General features: G+C 42.5%; 1 protein-coding gene across 2 annotated transcripts in view; it reads right to left on the bottom strand.

Annotated features, from left to right (window-relative positions):
- ZBTB7A (zinc finger and BTB domain containing 7A) overlaps nucleotides 1–14,658 on the bottom strand; it is a 96,076-nt gene that overhangs the window by 55,950 nt on the left and 25,468 nt on the right. Inside the window, exon 2 of one of the 2 annotated variants that reach the window (XM_085639518.1) lies at nucleotides 8,911–8,980. The exons of the other annotated variant lie outside the window; for it this stretch is intronic. The gene's annotated coding sequence lies outside the window, so the exon portion shown is untranslated. The remainder of the gene's footprint in view (nucleotides 1–8,910; nucleotides 8,981–14,658) is intronic. 2 annotated transcript variants of the gene reach the window in all.

Raw genomic sequence — 14,658 nt, 5'->3', positions numbered from 1 at the left:
CAGGTCTTAAAACATCTGTTACTGTAGGCCGTGTTCTCAGGAAATAAGAGTGGAGCAGGGCCGGACAGGCCTTTTATTCCACTGGGCATTTATTTTCCTATGGTGCTGAGGTCCTTGGAGGCCAGCTTTGAAAGCCAAAGACCACTCCTGGCATCTGTCACATTCCCCAAGAACCTGAGGTTAATTCAGTGCTTAATTTGAGCCAGTGGTTTCTGGTGCTTGGCACCAGCACTTAATTGTCAACACCGGCACTTATGACACGCTGCCACATGGTGGCACTGTCTGTTTAATTTAGAGAGAAGCGCCACAACAGTCGTTATTCATTAAATATACAATAAAAATAACAAATACCACCTACCCAAGCCATTCTTAGAGCTTTAGAGGCCTGGAATAATCTGAATTGTCACACTTGTGGGAGTTTAATGGTCAGTAGTTGTGTTGGTACTGTCACTGGCAGTGATGTCAGGGGCATGGGTGGAGCAAGCTGAAGCGGCCTCCTGACTTGGGCCCCACTTACTTTGTAACAAATTAAGCACTGGGTTAATCGCAGCAGGCACAGAAGAGGCTTCAAGAGAGAGATGGGGGAAGGTAGAGAAAAAGCGAACAGAGACAGAGGAAGGAGATAGAAGGGATGGAAAGAAAGAGCGCGACAGCCTAGAAGACTGAGCGCGTGGAGCTGGTTGGAGTATTCCTGCCAGGGCTGCTGCTGGTTCCCCAGCCCGTCCCTGGAGTGGGGGAGGACAGGGGCCGCTGGCCGCTGGGCTCTGCAGACTAGAGTTCAGGGATGGGGAGGGGGCGGAAGGTCAGGGAGACGGGGGAGGGAGCCACTCGCAGGGGCGGTGGGACACTGTCGGGGGATGGGCTGCCTTGCTTATCTACTCAACCCTTAGCCACAAAATTGCTCCAGCAAGCACTGGCCCTGCACACAGGCAGGGAGGGGTATATTTATATCCGCTCTTAATGGTCATATGCAGAGAAAAACACTCACTGGTTCCCTTTTTAGATTCAACGTTTCCACTGCTGGGAAAATGTGTTTGGTGAAGCAGCCAGAGTCTGAGCATTTTGGTTCGGGGAGAGAATCCGAGAGCAGACCCTTACTCACCTTTTTTAATGCAAACACCATCTTTTGCTATTTGTTATTTATTTAAGCGTTTTTTGTTATTACTTAAAAGATGTGTATTTTGCTGCTATTTTTTCCTTTCATCCATTTGAAGTTTTCTCAGACACACAAAATGATGAAGCAGAACGCGCTTCTGGAAACACAAACAGTCGCATTAAAGGTGAGAGGATTGTGCCTGGGGCGTGTGAGAGGGGTTTGTGTGCAGCGTGGTGTGCTCAAGTGCATTCCTGCTTTATACCGGTTCCAGGAAAATGAAGACAGGGTAATAATACACCTGGGGCCTCGAATGTAGTCCTAGGGGGTTGATCCATGTCATCACAATACTAAAGGTCCAGCTCTAAATTTAATTTGAGAAAAAATCTCAATACATTCTAGGAGTTGTAGTTTTAATTAGGTTCAAATGGACTAACGCAACCGAGGATGATTTGTAGGCGATAGCTAGAACTAGAACAAGTATTGCCAAAAGGTCTCACCTTTGGAACCCACTGGTTTTAGCACTAGTTTTAGGCAGGACTAAATGAAAGAAAGAAAAAAACATGACGCGAACTTTCGTGTGATTTTGTAGACGTGTTCCACAAAATGACAATAATTTTTTTAGTTGAACTGGGAATATAATAGTTTTTAAAAAAATAGTGCGGATGGGAGCAGCAAAACAGAGGAAGCGGCAATGGTGGGAACGGGAAGCAATAAGGAGGGGTGGGATGGGGAAGAAGCAAGTGGCGAGAGTAGAGGGCGTAGATGGGGGAAGCAATACGAAGGGTAGGGTGGGATGGGGAGACGCAGCGGGCAAGAGGAAGGTGCTGAGGAGAAGTAACATGGAGAGCAAGGTGGGGAGACGCAACAGGTGAGAGAGCATTGTGGAGTCGGTGAGGGAGAAGCACGCTGGCAAGAAAGCAACAGGGCGTACATGAAGGTAAGCGCATCATGGAAGATAGGTGGGGAGAAGCACACATCCAACAGAGAGCAACATATAGTGCATGGGGGCACAAGTACCAAAAGGGAGACAGCTAGAAAACACATGCACACTCATGGAATGCTCAACCCAAACGTAGTGCTTTAAAAACACAGAACAGTGGAAGCATAGAAGCCAGCCAATCAAAAGAGATGGTAAAGAGGCTATGCTACGCAGGAGGGACAAACAACAAGATTGACATGCTGGAACACAAATAAGAAGCGGGTAAATGAGTGCCAGGAAAGCAAACTAATGGTAAGCACAGAGAGCGCATGTGCGGTCTAGTAGGGCCGGCCTAAAAGGGGGGCCCCAGTGACAGAGTTACTCAGTACATTTATCTAGTCTGTAACCTCTGTTGCAGCAGGTGTGGACCTAACATATTACATTGTCACGGTTTCATTGCGGACAAGGTCTGTTCTCAAAACTACACGTTATTATTATTGGTCAAAAGGACAAAGACGGATCACCCATATTTGTGTTTTATTCTTACAGTTTGAAAACAGGATTTTTTATGGAAATCGAGGTAGAAAATACCTTAGAGACATCTACACTAATAGTATTTCTGATATTCACTATTTAGTTTGGCTCAGCTGGCATGACATTTAATATCTTTTCACACAGGAAAGTGTTTAATTAAAAAACAGTGCGACACAAGATATGAATTTTAACTAAAATGTTTGTTGCAGATCCAAGAAGTACATTTTGCTGCAGACGTGAGGGGGTTTGTAGCAAGTTTTTGCTCTGTTTGGTGACAATGGGCCACTGATTTTTATGTCATTTCCCTGAATTATGAAAAATAAGTATTTTGCTTAGTCCCCCGTCAACCCTAGCCTGGCAGGTAGATTGCCAGGGCTCCACCATCTGTATTGTATCAAACCCCAAGGTCAACAGGAAGAGGATGGCCTTTAAACAACGTAGTTTTGGCCCGGATTGTGAGAATTTCTACATGGTGCTGATGAACTTTGTCAATGCTGCAGGGTGACCAGACCAACACGATGGACTGCCCGATGCAAGACACAGGGAGTGATGCGCATGTATGTGAATGCAAACTCCCATGCATGACTTGTGGGAGTAAAGCGGTGAATGAGAGACAGAAGTGCGCTGCTTACAGATCCAGACATGAATGTGGAAGTATTGCCTTTGTCACAAGCAAGTCCAGGGCATAGCTCCTAGATCTCGCCCAATAACTCTGTTTTTTGTTGATCTCTCTTCCTTCACATGGACCAACCTTGATAAGAACATGCACTATTTTAATCTGGTATGAGTCCGCGAATTATTCACCTTGAAACGCAAATACGAACATAAAGCATATAAGATCAGGGCACTTATTAAATGTGGAATTGCTGCCTGTTATAGTACGCATTACCTTTCAGGTGTTGTTACAGGCCAACCTTATACAAAAGCCATACTGTTGCTCATTAAAATATGCCTCTCGAGCAAAACATGAGTATCATGGGACACAGAATTCCTGGAAACACGGACACTGATTTTCTGCTGTCCTGATGCTGTTTTTGCCGCAGCCAATTCAGCTTAAATGTTTACTTATGCATCAATGTGGCAATCCCAAATGGCTATGTTACTTTTCCTGTGAAGCAAAATTGATCTCACGAATAGCAACGCTAGCCACCCTCTGCCCAAATTAATTAAGCACGATCAAGTGCCTCGTGAAGAATAGACTGGCTTTCTCTAATAGAGGATTATTTGTCAATTTAATTACTCAAGTCAAAGTGACCCAATGCTCCATGTGTGCCTTGGTTCACAGTGATAAAAAAGGGGCTTGACAGAGTGGAACAGCATGGTCTTTCCTAGATTCGATTTCTTATGGTTGAAGTATTGCACGATTCTCCCAAAGCATGTGTCCACTCGTGACACATTCAGTTTTAAGCTCTACAGACTGACTAGCCATGGCTGATCCCGACTGCCTTCAATTTATTTCTAATCCAAAATTCTTTCCTGAAAGAGTTAGGAGTACTTGTCATTCAAGACATAAAAGGTCAGAATTTACACTTCTGGCACATGTTGATGACATCCTCCAAGTTCTCTCAGACCTTTCCACTTCTGCACCAGAGATACCCTTTGTGATCTACCATTATGCACTAGATGCAGGCACAACAAATAAGGAAAACAGACTTCTTCCCTTCTTCTGGTCAGTCTTCCAGAGCTCGCCACCCCAATTATTACTGGTTGATGCAACCTACATTATTAAAATGCTGTGCGACCAGAGTCGCAAACCACCATTTACAGGCTTCTATTTCGTTAAATCCAGCAATTATACTTTATTCTATGACGAATATTACAAATTATTTGAGAGTTTTATATAGCACTGGCAAGACCCAAGGGTATCAGAGCACTTTACATCTGTGCATGTTCACTACCAATAGTGAGTATAATTACATCTGAACGATAAGATCACATTGAGCCCAAGTTTGCGCACGAGGAAGGTAAAATAAAAGGGGAGGGATGTAGGGAGAACTGAAGGTTGAGTTCATATCTTGACAGCCAATTGATCTTCTGTTATTTGAGACGTTGATTGAGGAGGAGGTCATTTAGCGGTCTCTTTAAACTCAAGATTAAATCAGTAAGGGGATTTTCAAGATCGTCTTGAATATGCACCATTGATTTTTAATGGTGTAGAATATATTTTGTGTTCAAGACCTCCTTGAACAAAAAATACGCACTCCATGTGCAAGGACATCAGACTTCACCAGTTTGTTTTTTTATTTTTTATCATTCTATCACCTAAAGGTCTTTGAAAGTTCTATTTTAATGCTCTGAAAGTTATTTGTTGTGAATTAAGGTGAATATAATATCGATCCTCTTTTTTTTCCCCCTTTTCCTTAGCTGTTACAGATAGATGTCTCCTTGCGATATGGTATTATCAACCCATTTGAGTTCTGCAGTTCAGAATGGAGGTAAACAGTAACATTGCAAGTCATTTCCTTTTGAAAGGGGCAAAATTCAGAATCCCGTGAACTTCCCCTGCGTAAATTTGTTGAAGAAAATAAATGCTGGGTCAATGTCTGTACATCCTGATTTGGGAATACACTCCTTTCCGTGCCATAGTGATGATGGCCAGAGTAGGAACTCTTAGTGCTACAATGGAGTAAAACAAAAGTGCATAACCGATGGGCTTTCTGAGATAGATAGATAGATAGATAGATAGATAGATAGATAGATAGATAGATAGATAGATAGATAGATAGATAGATAGATAGATAGATAGATAGATAGATAGATAGATAGATAGGATAGATAGATAGGATAGATCAGATCCAGGTCTTCTGGCTGGAGCCAGACAGGTACCCCATTCCCCCATCAAAATAAAGAGATTCCCTTTCTTTTCATCGACTATAGCTGCAGCTTCTGCTCGCGTAACGGGAGCCTCCAATGTCATGTCATCCTTTTCGTGTTGGATTCCACTTGAGGGGATGTAGCCAACTTCTTTCTGCCTTGGCTATGGCCTTCATTCTAGCCTCGGCTATGGCCTTCATTCTAGCCTCATCTTCAGTGCTCTTGTGGAGAGCACCTTCCATCACTGCGGTCCCATTTTGTCCCTTGTAGAGTTTGCCTACAGTCTGTATGTCATGTAGAGGTGCCGGCTCTATTCTGGAAAACTTGGTTGCCCTCTTGGAATGGTGCTCATTAGGTTTGTTCGATTTAATTGGATTTTACTTTCTCACTATTATTTTAAATTTCTATTTTTATTTCCAGCATTCCCATCTGAAAGAGGAGCTTTCCAGTTAAGGGTGGAGCAGCTGGGCTCCTAGTACGCATTTTATCCCCCGTCCCGTATCTTTAGTGACAAAATCACGCAATTCTGAAGCCATGCCCCTAAACATGGTGGGTTTATCGCTTTATCCTCACAGCGGACGCACGTAGCAAGTCACCACCGCTGGCAAGCCCATCTGTGTCCCGCTCATGCTCAGCACCAAGACCGCATCATTTTATTATTTCTGAAAATGCACACATTTTTAATCTTAAATACAAACATTTCAATGTTTGTAGACATAGATTAGTTAAATGAATGAAAGCTTCTGATTTAGCAGGGAGAGCTACTTACAGGTAGCTGGAGAGCTACTGCTAGCTCACGAGCTACTGGTTGGAGAAGCCTCAGGTTCAGATACTGCTGTAGCCATTCCACCCAAATATAGAAGAGAGAGAATGGACCGTCTAAATAATATGGGCTGTGGCACTACAATTGAATATAAAGACATCTACAAATGCTCTCTTCTGGAGGACAACGTCCCTGCTTCAGAGGGTTTTCTTTTTTCAGTAAAAACTGATGAATCATATGGTTTTCTGGAGCTCTGATCTTTATCACCCCGGCACCTCGATCTGCCCTGGTTTAATACCTTACACCATACCATATGCGAACTTCATCATCTTAGCAGAAATTAATATTCATTTAGAAAATAAACTAACACGCTGAAGCTGGGAAATTACTGGGCTCTATGGAAGCCTTAGACTGTAACCAATTGATAAAAGAAGCCAGTCATATGGCAGGACATAACTTTGACCCTATTTTTACTAATCGTAGCTGAATAAAGATAGGCAACACCATTCCTCGCAACCAGTGTGACAATTCAGCAAATCCTATACATTTTACTACCATAGTAGCTATCTGCAGAGACAACAGAATGCGCTCTTACTGTTCTACAAGGTCCTGTTCATTTTCAGCAAACGCTAGATAATCTCAATTTCACAGGGTGACAAATTGTTAACAAGGTGGCTATTAAAGTCTAGAAATTGAATAGTCCTGCTCTAGAGGACTTTGTGCCCAAAAACATTGAAAGAATGCCCCATTTCTGCTACCGTGTTCACCTCAGAGAAGCAAGGAAACATTGTAAATTACTAAAGCAGAAATTGAGATGCATTTCAGCCACATGACAGGACCCTGTACTTGGAAGTCATATGCTTAGGCAATCTTTGGTCTGCAAAATCCAATATTTATGCTACCACCACTGCTAATTCCAAAACCCCACTTGGGAGTTTTCGCTACTGTTAAAAAATGGACCCAGCCCTTAGCAGAAAGTTGTGTTTTTTTTCTATTTTCCAAGATCTTTGTGTCAACCAGTTGGTCTATTTTAAAGACAAAAAAACTATTTAAACTTCCCAACACTTAATGTATTGGATTTCCTGAATCTCTTTCAGAGGGAACATAGGTCCATAAAAGGTAGCTCCAGGCGCAAATTTAAACAGTTATCTGTCTGTCATCTCAGATTATATCTATACTCTTAAATCTGGGGCTCCGCTACACCCTTGCCTCCTTCTTATTTTACAGTCACAGTGATCGAGAAAAGTACTATACTTACTGATCTTTGTAATATCTCTCTAAGCACAGCCCAAGTTCTTAGAAGGGTGAACTAAGCCCGGATTAAATCCTTTTCCTAAAATAACCTAATGTGGATCTCACTATTCCATCAAATTATTGATTTATTTCTCTCTTGCCTCTCCCTACTAAGGTCACTGTAAAAATCATCACTCAAGTGTCAGAATATCTTCTTCACAGTCGCGATTTAGACCAGAACATTGTACTGAATCGGCTCTGTGAACGGTTGTGGGTGATCTTAGATGGCCTCTGGATGAGGGAGTCTCGGCGGCTTTGGTGCTCCTTGAACTCTCTAAAGACTTTTGCACCATCTCGCATTCCATTCTCATCTTTAAAAAGGCTTTAGGATGGCTCTTTTCTTTTATACAGACAAATCTTAAACTCTAACTTGCCCTCCATTTCAGTCAGCACCTTTTACCATCAGCTATGTACCTCAAAGATTATCACTTAGTCCCACCCTGTTTGATGTATAGATTTCTCCTTTAGCCCCAATTGCTAGGTCTTTTGGATTCAATTTTGTGTCATAAGCGGATGACAAATCACACTCTTTTTCTGACTCCCGTGAGATTGACAGGGATGAGTTTCTGAACTGTACGTCATCAATCGCCCAAAGGATTATTCTAAACGGTCTGAAGATTAATCGCACAAAACAGATTTTATTTCATTGCAGTTTTTTATCCCAATGGCCGCCTTCCTGGAGGCCAGATGAACTGGGAAGGTGTCTTGTGCCAGTAACTTCCACCCGGGACATGGGAGTCCTTTTTGATAATAAGCTTTCTTTCACCGCACAGGTATGCAAGGTAACTGCCACCTGTTTTTCTTTTGCCGCATGCTCTTTACAAGGTTGTCAGAAAGGTGGACTAAAGGGCAGTACACCTTTAAGCACAATCATTAAGGAATAGCCAACAGGGAACAACAACTCTTGTCTTCCTCCTAAATTGTTGGTGTCTCAGGGTGCAACTATGATCCGTCCAGAAGAATAAAAGGTTCTCAAGCTAGGGCAGGAAGTTCTAGGTGGCGGGAGATGAGCATCCCCACGAAGGCACGGGCTCCCAGCATCATGGCATATGTGCATGGAGGAACCCATTGCAACAACCCTGACTAGTGACGATAGGGCATCTGCCAAGACCAATCAAATAGGTAACTGTGCGCTAAAGTGGCCAAATGAATACACAACCTCAATAGCGTGCAATGTGGGGGATGCAAGCAAAATTCCTCCTCTACACTATATGTAGCTTTTTCAACAGGTTAGAAGTAAGCTTCACATGTATGGCATCCAAAACAAAACCAAAAAAATCAACAGAAAAGCACAGAACAAGGATTACATACTATGAGCTAGCAAAAGTTGTGTCTGCTGTCAGACGGACATTACAGCAAACAATAACAGCAACTATTTGAAACCACACATATAAAGTTGCTGCACAAGAACACACAAAGGTTGTGATCCTCCTATACATGGATTAGATGGACCATGGTATTTAATGAGGAGCATAACAAGACATATACTACCTTCACCAGTTTCTTGGGAGGGAATCAGTGTCTTGTCATGTTCCAACTTCAGTCAGGTCTGTTTTGCCAACTAGAACAAATACAATAAAACAACTGTTAGGCACAGTCAACCAAGGCGTTCATCCAATATGCCTAAACTGTGCATACAAATCAAAATCCCAATTTTCAGCGACAAATAAACCCATCTTTTCCAATCAATAAAATAAGCAAAAGTTGAGCACATGTACTGAGCCATTAAAACACCACCACATTTACATCTTGGATCTATCTTGCATCTAACCTCCATAGACATTCAAAACATCAAACTATGATCGAACCTCAATCAGCAACAGATTTTTTTAACAACCTATTGACACCTCTGAGACAGTATTACACTCAATATCACCATTCCTATCAAACTCTGGAAGACATGCTGCAACTTCTTTAAGCCCCTTCTTTATCCAGTCCTTTGTCGAATCACCTTAGATCTTCTAAACCTTACTGTTCCTCATCAGCTAAAAAGCTTCACTCAACCCTGCGGTCACAAACAATGACAGATCTGTACCAAACCTCCACAATGTTCAAAGAAACTTGGAAAAAAAGACCATTTCAGGTCAACTCTAAAATCAGACTCATTCCATCACCTTTATCCACTCAAATAGAGCAATGATGAGGTGGGAGGGCGTTGGTCATGGGGAAGTTGGCTTAGGCGCCCTTGTGCGTATATATACTGCAAATAACCTGCGTGGCTTACACTGCTGTCCTCCGGTTCTCTGCTCCATCCTTTATGATTCCTGCAAAAAGTCCCAGAAGAACCTACAGGCCAGTGTGACCGGTGAGAGAATCAGTAGTCTGTGCTTGGATACTAATGCTAGGCAGAGGAGAGGTCAGTGGCGGTTCAAAAACTGGCAGACTGTTCACAGCTTGCCCCGCAACATCTCCAAAATCTCACCCTATATAAACACTTCACTACAAACTTTTGACCAGCAGCTAATTCTACTGTCAAGCACCAGCCCATAAATTTGGGATAAAAAAAAGGGTCAAATAGTCAACTAACAAGGCTCTTATTCATGTGTGAAGTGATTCTGGCTAAATACATTTTTAAATTAAGCACAGGTCGAATTTCTTGTCCAGAGGGGTTTATATAAGACAGACATTTTGAAAGCCTATAATTAGGAGCCTCTTTTTACAATTGCTATTTTTACAGTCCTTTTCTCACTTTGAACCCTTGTTTGGGCCATGACCTCGAGTTCCTCAAAAAAGGGCCTAAGAAACAAATACCCAATCAAAACAAATGGCAACTTATATGCAAGAATGAATGCCACATAATCGGCCTGATGGAAATTGGTTTGGAGACAAGACCAAGCACTGTGTTCATTGAGATGATCCTTTCAGTTGTAGGAATTATGCAAGACTGAAATATTGCAAAAGTCTGACGAAAACTGGCATCCAGGAAGTTTATTTCTCGGAGTGCGCAGTTGCACAACTAATTTTGATACCTCCTGAGTCACAGCAGGTGTGTATGGAGCACCTGGATGCATTGCTCAAACTAGCAACTCTTCGACAAATCAATTCCCAGAAAAACTAATAAGGGTACACTTCAGTCCATCAGTGAACAAATCTGACAGAAAACCAGATTCAGAGCAGTCAGATAACATGAACACTCTGGTTTAATCAAGCTGCTAGTGGCACCAACACACACACACACAGCACTGGTAAACCTCTACCTAGGGATCAAACCCTAGACTGTCTTCACTGCAAGTTGATGAACATTGGTCTGTGCAAAAAATCAAAGGGGAGTGGGCCACTTGTCCTGTATATCCAGGGTCTTTTTTGTTCTTGGTTCCTTCATAAAAGAACCCTCATAACTATACACAGGTATGACAGCGGCATGAACTGGATTACCGCTTATGTGTAATAGTGCAGCATCATCATTGGGTCTTTTTCTGTGTGTATGCTGACCTCCACCCGGAGGAAGACCATCTGGTTAGACAGTAGCGTCCAGACATGAAGGATCAAGGGATGTGAGAAGGCTCATGTCAAGTGAATTAAAATCTCTGGATCATTGTTTCAAAAGTAATTTTATACTGGAAATCTTGATCAGAGAGGGATAAAAGAAAAAGTTCAAGTGCGGAGGAAGACCGAGTTACTGGTCTGCCGTACTTATCAAAATTAAAGGTCAAAGGTCGACATGTTTCAGCCTACTGTCGTAGTCTATAGGCTTTCATCAGGACCGATGTAAGGAAGGCGCATTATGGCTCCTTATCTAGTGAGATATTCCCCACTAATCTAATTAGAGTGGTCAAATCCGTTTATCTGAACCTAATTGGAATAGAGAAAACAGTGGTTTTTCTAAATGATTTGAGGGAGCCAATAATCATGAAATTCTGTCCCATGGATTAATTTGGAGCTACTACCTTAATCTCAGGAGAAGTGAAGGTTAAAATAGCGTGGACTGTTTTGGCAAATATGTAGCGAAATATGGGGCGGCTAGGTGAAGGGGGGGGATTCATTGGTCTGTGCCATCTTAGTACACCAAAACCCAGAACAAATGTGGCTACATGCGAAATAATGGACAGCTTCCTGCGACTGAAAGAAGCTCTAACTGAACATGGTGCAACCATGGTCTGAAGCAGAAAAAGAGACATCTCAAAATCAATGGAAGAAAAACCCAAAGCTGGTAAACAAACAAGAAAGGCATAGAGTGACAGGTGCAGTAAAGAAGCAATTAACCCCCAAACAAGCTAAGGGGATTGTTAGCATTTTCTGAGAAACGACCAAACCAGAGGCCCTAAAAAAATCTCTCCTGCATATGCTAGAAGCACTCCATTGCAAACAAAATGGAATCTTCTCCAAGATCACCAATGAACAGTTACACTCGAATCATCCTCCTCTAGGAAACCAGTGTCGGCTATCTGCCTGGAAGCAAGCCAAAGCGCATGTAATAATCAGTTGTTAGCAGTATAATTATTGACTATAACAAACAACGATAACTGGATCCCTCTTAAGCAGATCTCTTGCTGTTCTCTTGAAACAAAACATTATCACTGGTCTCTGGAAGCGACCAATGGGGTAGTTTCACATCTCACTGAATTTCCATCTCCCACTCCCAGCAAAATCCTGGGAAAAGAAGTAACCAGAAACCAAAAGAGGGTGCTAAACATAACCACATTCTGCCCAATCTTCAGTCCCTCGAACATCCGAGAGAAACTTCAAATCACATTAATGAAGGGCAAACACTTTCTTTGAGACTGTTCAACCTCTCAACAACACATGGTATTGTTTGGCCTTCCAATAGTGTGGAAGACTTGAACAATGAGTGGGGCACCATGGCTGTCCCTTGGAGGGCGTCTGATCAATTGCACTCAGCCAGTTTACATTCCACTACAGTTGAGTTTTAGGCCGCAAACAAGCCTTGCAATATGTTCCCCTGTTACCCTAATTACATCTTCATACGCTTTGTTGGTCTTTGCAGGGTGGAGGAAACGTTTAGAGCCGAAGTAGCAAAGAGGATGGCTGCGTGGTCTGAGTAATTCAGAATATCCAGCTTTAGGACTTTAAGCAAGATGATTGCCTTTCAAAGCTCTGTAGATCAGCAATAAGGCCATCTAAGGCAAGTACCCATCCCTCATCCAAGTAAAACTACAAACATACTCGCAGATATTAACCCTCCTCTTCTCTACAGTGGTGCCCGGGATCTGAGTTTCCAGACATTGCATTGGTGGAACCTCTTCTTCATGCAAACAGAAAAAACATGGACCTCATTCCTGACAATGTCCTGAAACATCTACAACCGCTTAGAATTCATGAAGGTAATGCAGACTCCGAGTTCCCAAAGTGATGATAAAGGGCCACACCCCCAGCAAACAGAACCACTTTCCACTATTAGGAGTGTGGGACAACTCAGACCAGAGAATCATACCCTCTCATGCAACTGGAATTGCACCCAAGGATCGTCAGCACATCAGAGTGAGCAGCCAGCTCCCACTCTCCTTGACTCCGTTCAACAAGTATGTGCTTCTACGTAGTCGCAGCAACACAGCGTAAGCAGCCTTTATCATACATGCACAGCACCCAAGCAGGTCGCGCATACGAAACATTGAACTTACATACTGTTTTCCATCCATAAACGAGGGCCTTCAAACTTAAGTGTCATATATGTCACTTCACAACAAGATGCAAGGACAACAAAAAGAAACTCATGCACAAAAGCGAAACACTTGCCACACAGGCCACATTAGAAGCCTACACTCTTGCAGCCAAGAGCACCAGACTAGTGTGCTAGCTGTACGCAAATGCACTTTGAAGCCTTATCAGGTGTACAAGCGCCTCAAAAATGCAGAATACAATACGTTTTGCAAGGAAGAAGACATTGGAGTTGACACCTTGCTCTAATGGATGGCAAAGCCTCCCATGAGGATGTTAGCAGAGTAGTGCTGAGACACTGGAGCTACCAGGACATTTAACCAAAAAGCAAAATTAGCATCAATAGGCCTAGAGGAAAAAAAGAAAACATCTGACCTCGTGAATAAAGTTTTAATGGAAAGAGGCATCTCCACAGAGGATGGGCAGTCACAAGATGCATTTTTTTAAAGATTTAGAGTAGTCCACTTCCTGTCTACTTGCTGAAGAAAGATTATTCATCTGAGACTATCCAGCTGAACTATTGGAAGTGATGCGTGCGAGAATAACAATTCCTTAACATTGACAAGGTCAAGATCATATTCTCTGACAAAGAATGATTTTATCAAATGCTCACATAGGTTTGTTCACCGTAGAGAGGCAATGTATAGAGGGACATCAAGGTGGCCCAGCAGGGTACCCCAGAACCCACCCTATTTTAATGTTCCCCAAAACTTTCCACCAATTTACCACAATATACTACACCTTCTGTCCTTTGGGTGGCAAAATCCATACACCCCATGCCTTAATCAGGGGGTCCTAACACCTCATAACAGGCTCCCTAGTATAGACAGAGGAAGAAGGAAGCGGGAACCAAAGGTACAATGGGATGACCAATCAACAAAGGTCAGTACCACGAGTAAGATTAGGGAAGCAACCCCGTGCACAAGCACGTCAACCTAGTGGTGAACTTGTCCAATAAACACCTGACTGACTCCAAGATACAAGTACTTAAAAAAGGATTAGGATGTGTTTCCACCCCTACAATTGACAAATTCAAGCTGCGATGCAAATTTGCTACGTTTTTCATAAGGATAAAGCTAAAGGCATTTTTTCAAGACAGAGAAAATGATGGAAAATAGACAGATTCTGACTTAAGGAGAACAAATCTTTTTTTACTCCATCGTTGAGTGCTGTCCTGATTGAAGTTCACAAATTTCAACACGCTGGTGTAAAAAAAGTAGAATTGAAGTTTCCATGATCTGGAAGTTCCAGGAAATGAGCAAGGAAAAAAAGAGACTGCCCGTAACATCCTGAGAGAAAACAACTGCATCATAATAAAACTGGCAGACAAGGGTGGGGCAAGTGTCATACAAAATCTGGATGGCTACAGGGAAGAGTGTCTTTGTCTCCTGGGAAATAGAGGGAACTATAAGAAATTGGAGACACATGGACAGAAACATTGAAAACTAAGATTAGGAAACTGGTTGAAGAGGCTGAAACTAACAGATGGATCACAAAACGAGAAGATGACTCCCTTGTGAAAAATCACCACCCTGCCGCACATACATTAAAATAGAACTCCCACACCAGGAAGACCTATTGTGTTGGGGATCAATTCTATCTTGGAACCATAGTCAAATTTCA

Source organism: Triturus cristatus, chromosome 12, assembly GCF_964204655.1.
Source record: "Triturus cristatus chromosome 12, aTriCri1.1, whole genome shotgun sequence".
In the NCBI taxonomy this organism is placed as follows: domain Eukaryota; kingdom Metazoa; phylum Chordata; class Amphibia; order Caudata; family Salamandridae; genus Triturus; species Triturus cristatus.
The sequence above is the reverse complement of the archived record's forward strand: the minus strand, read 5'-3'. Positions and strand labels throughout refer to the sequence as shown.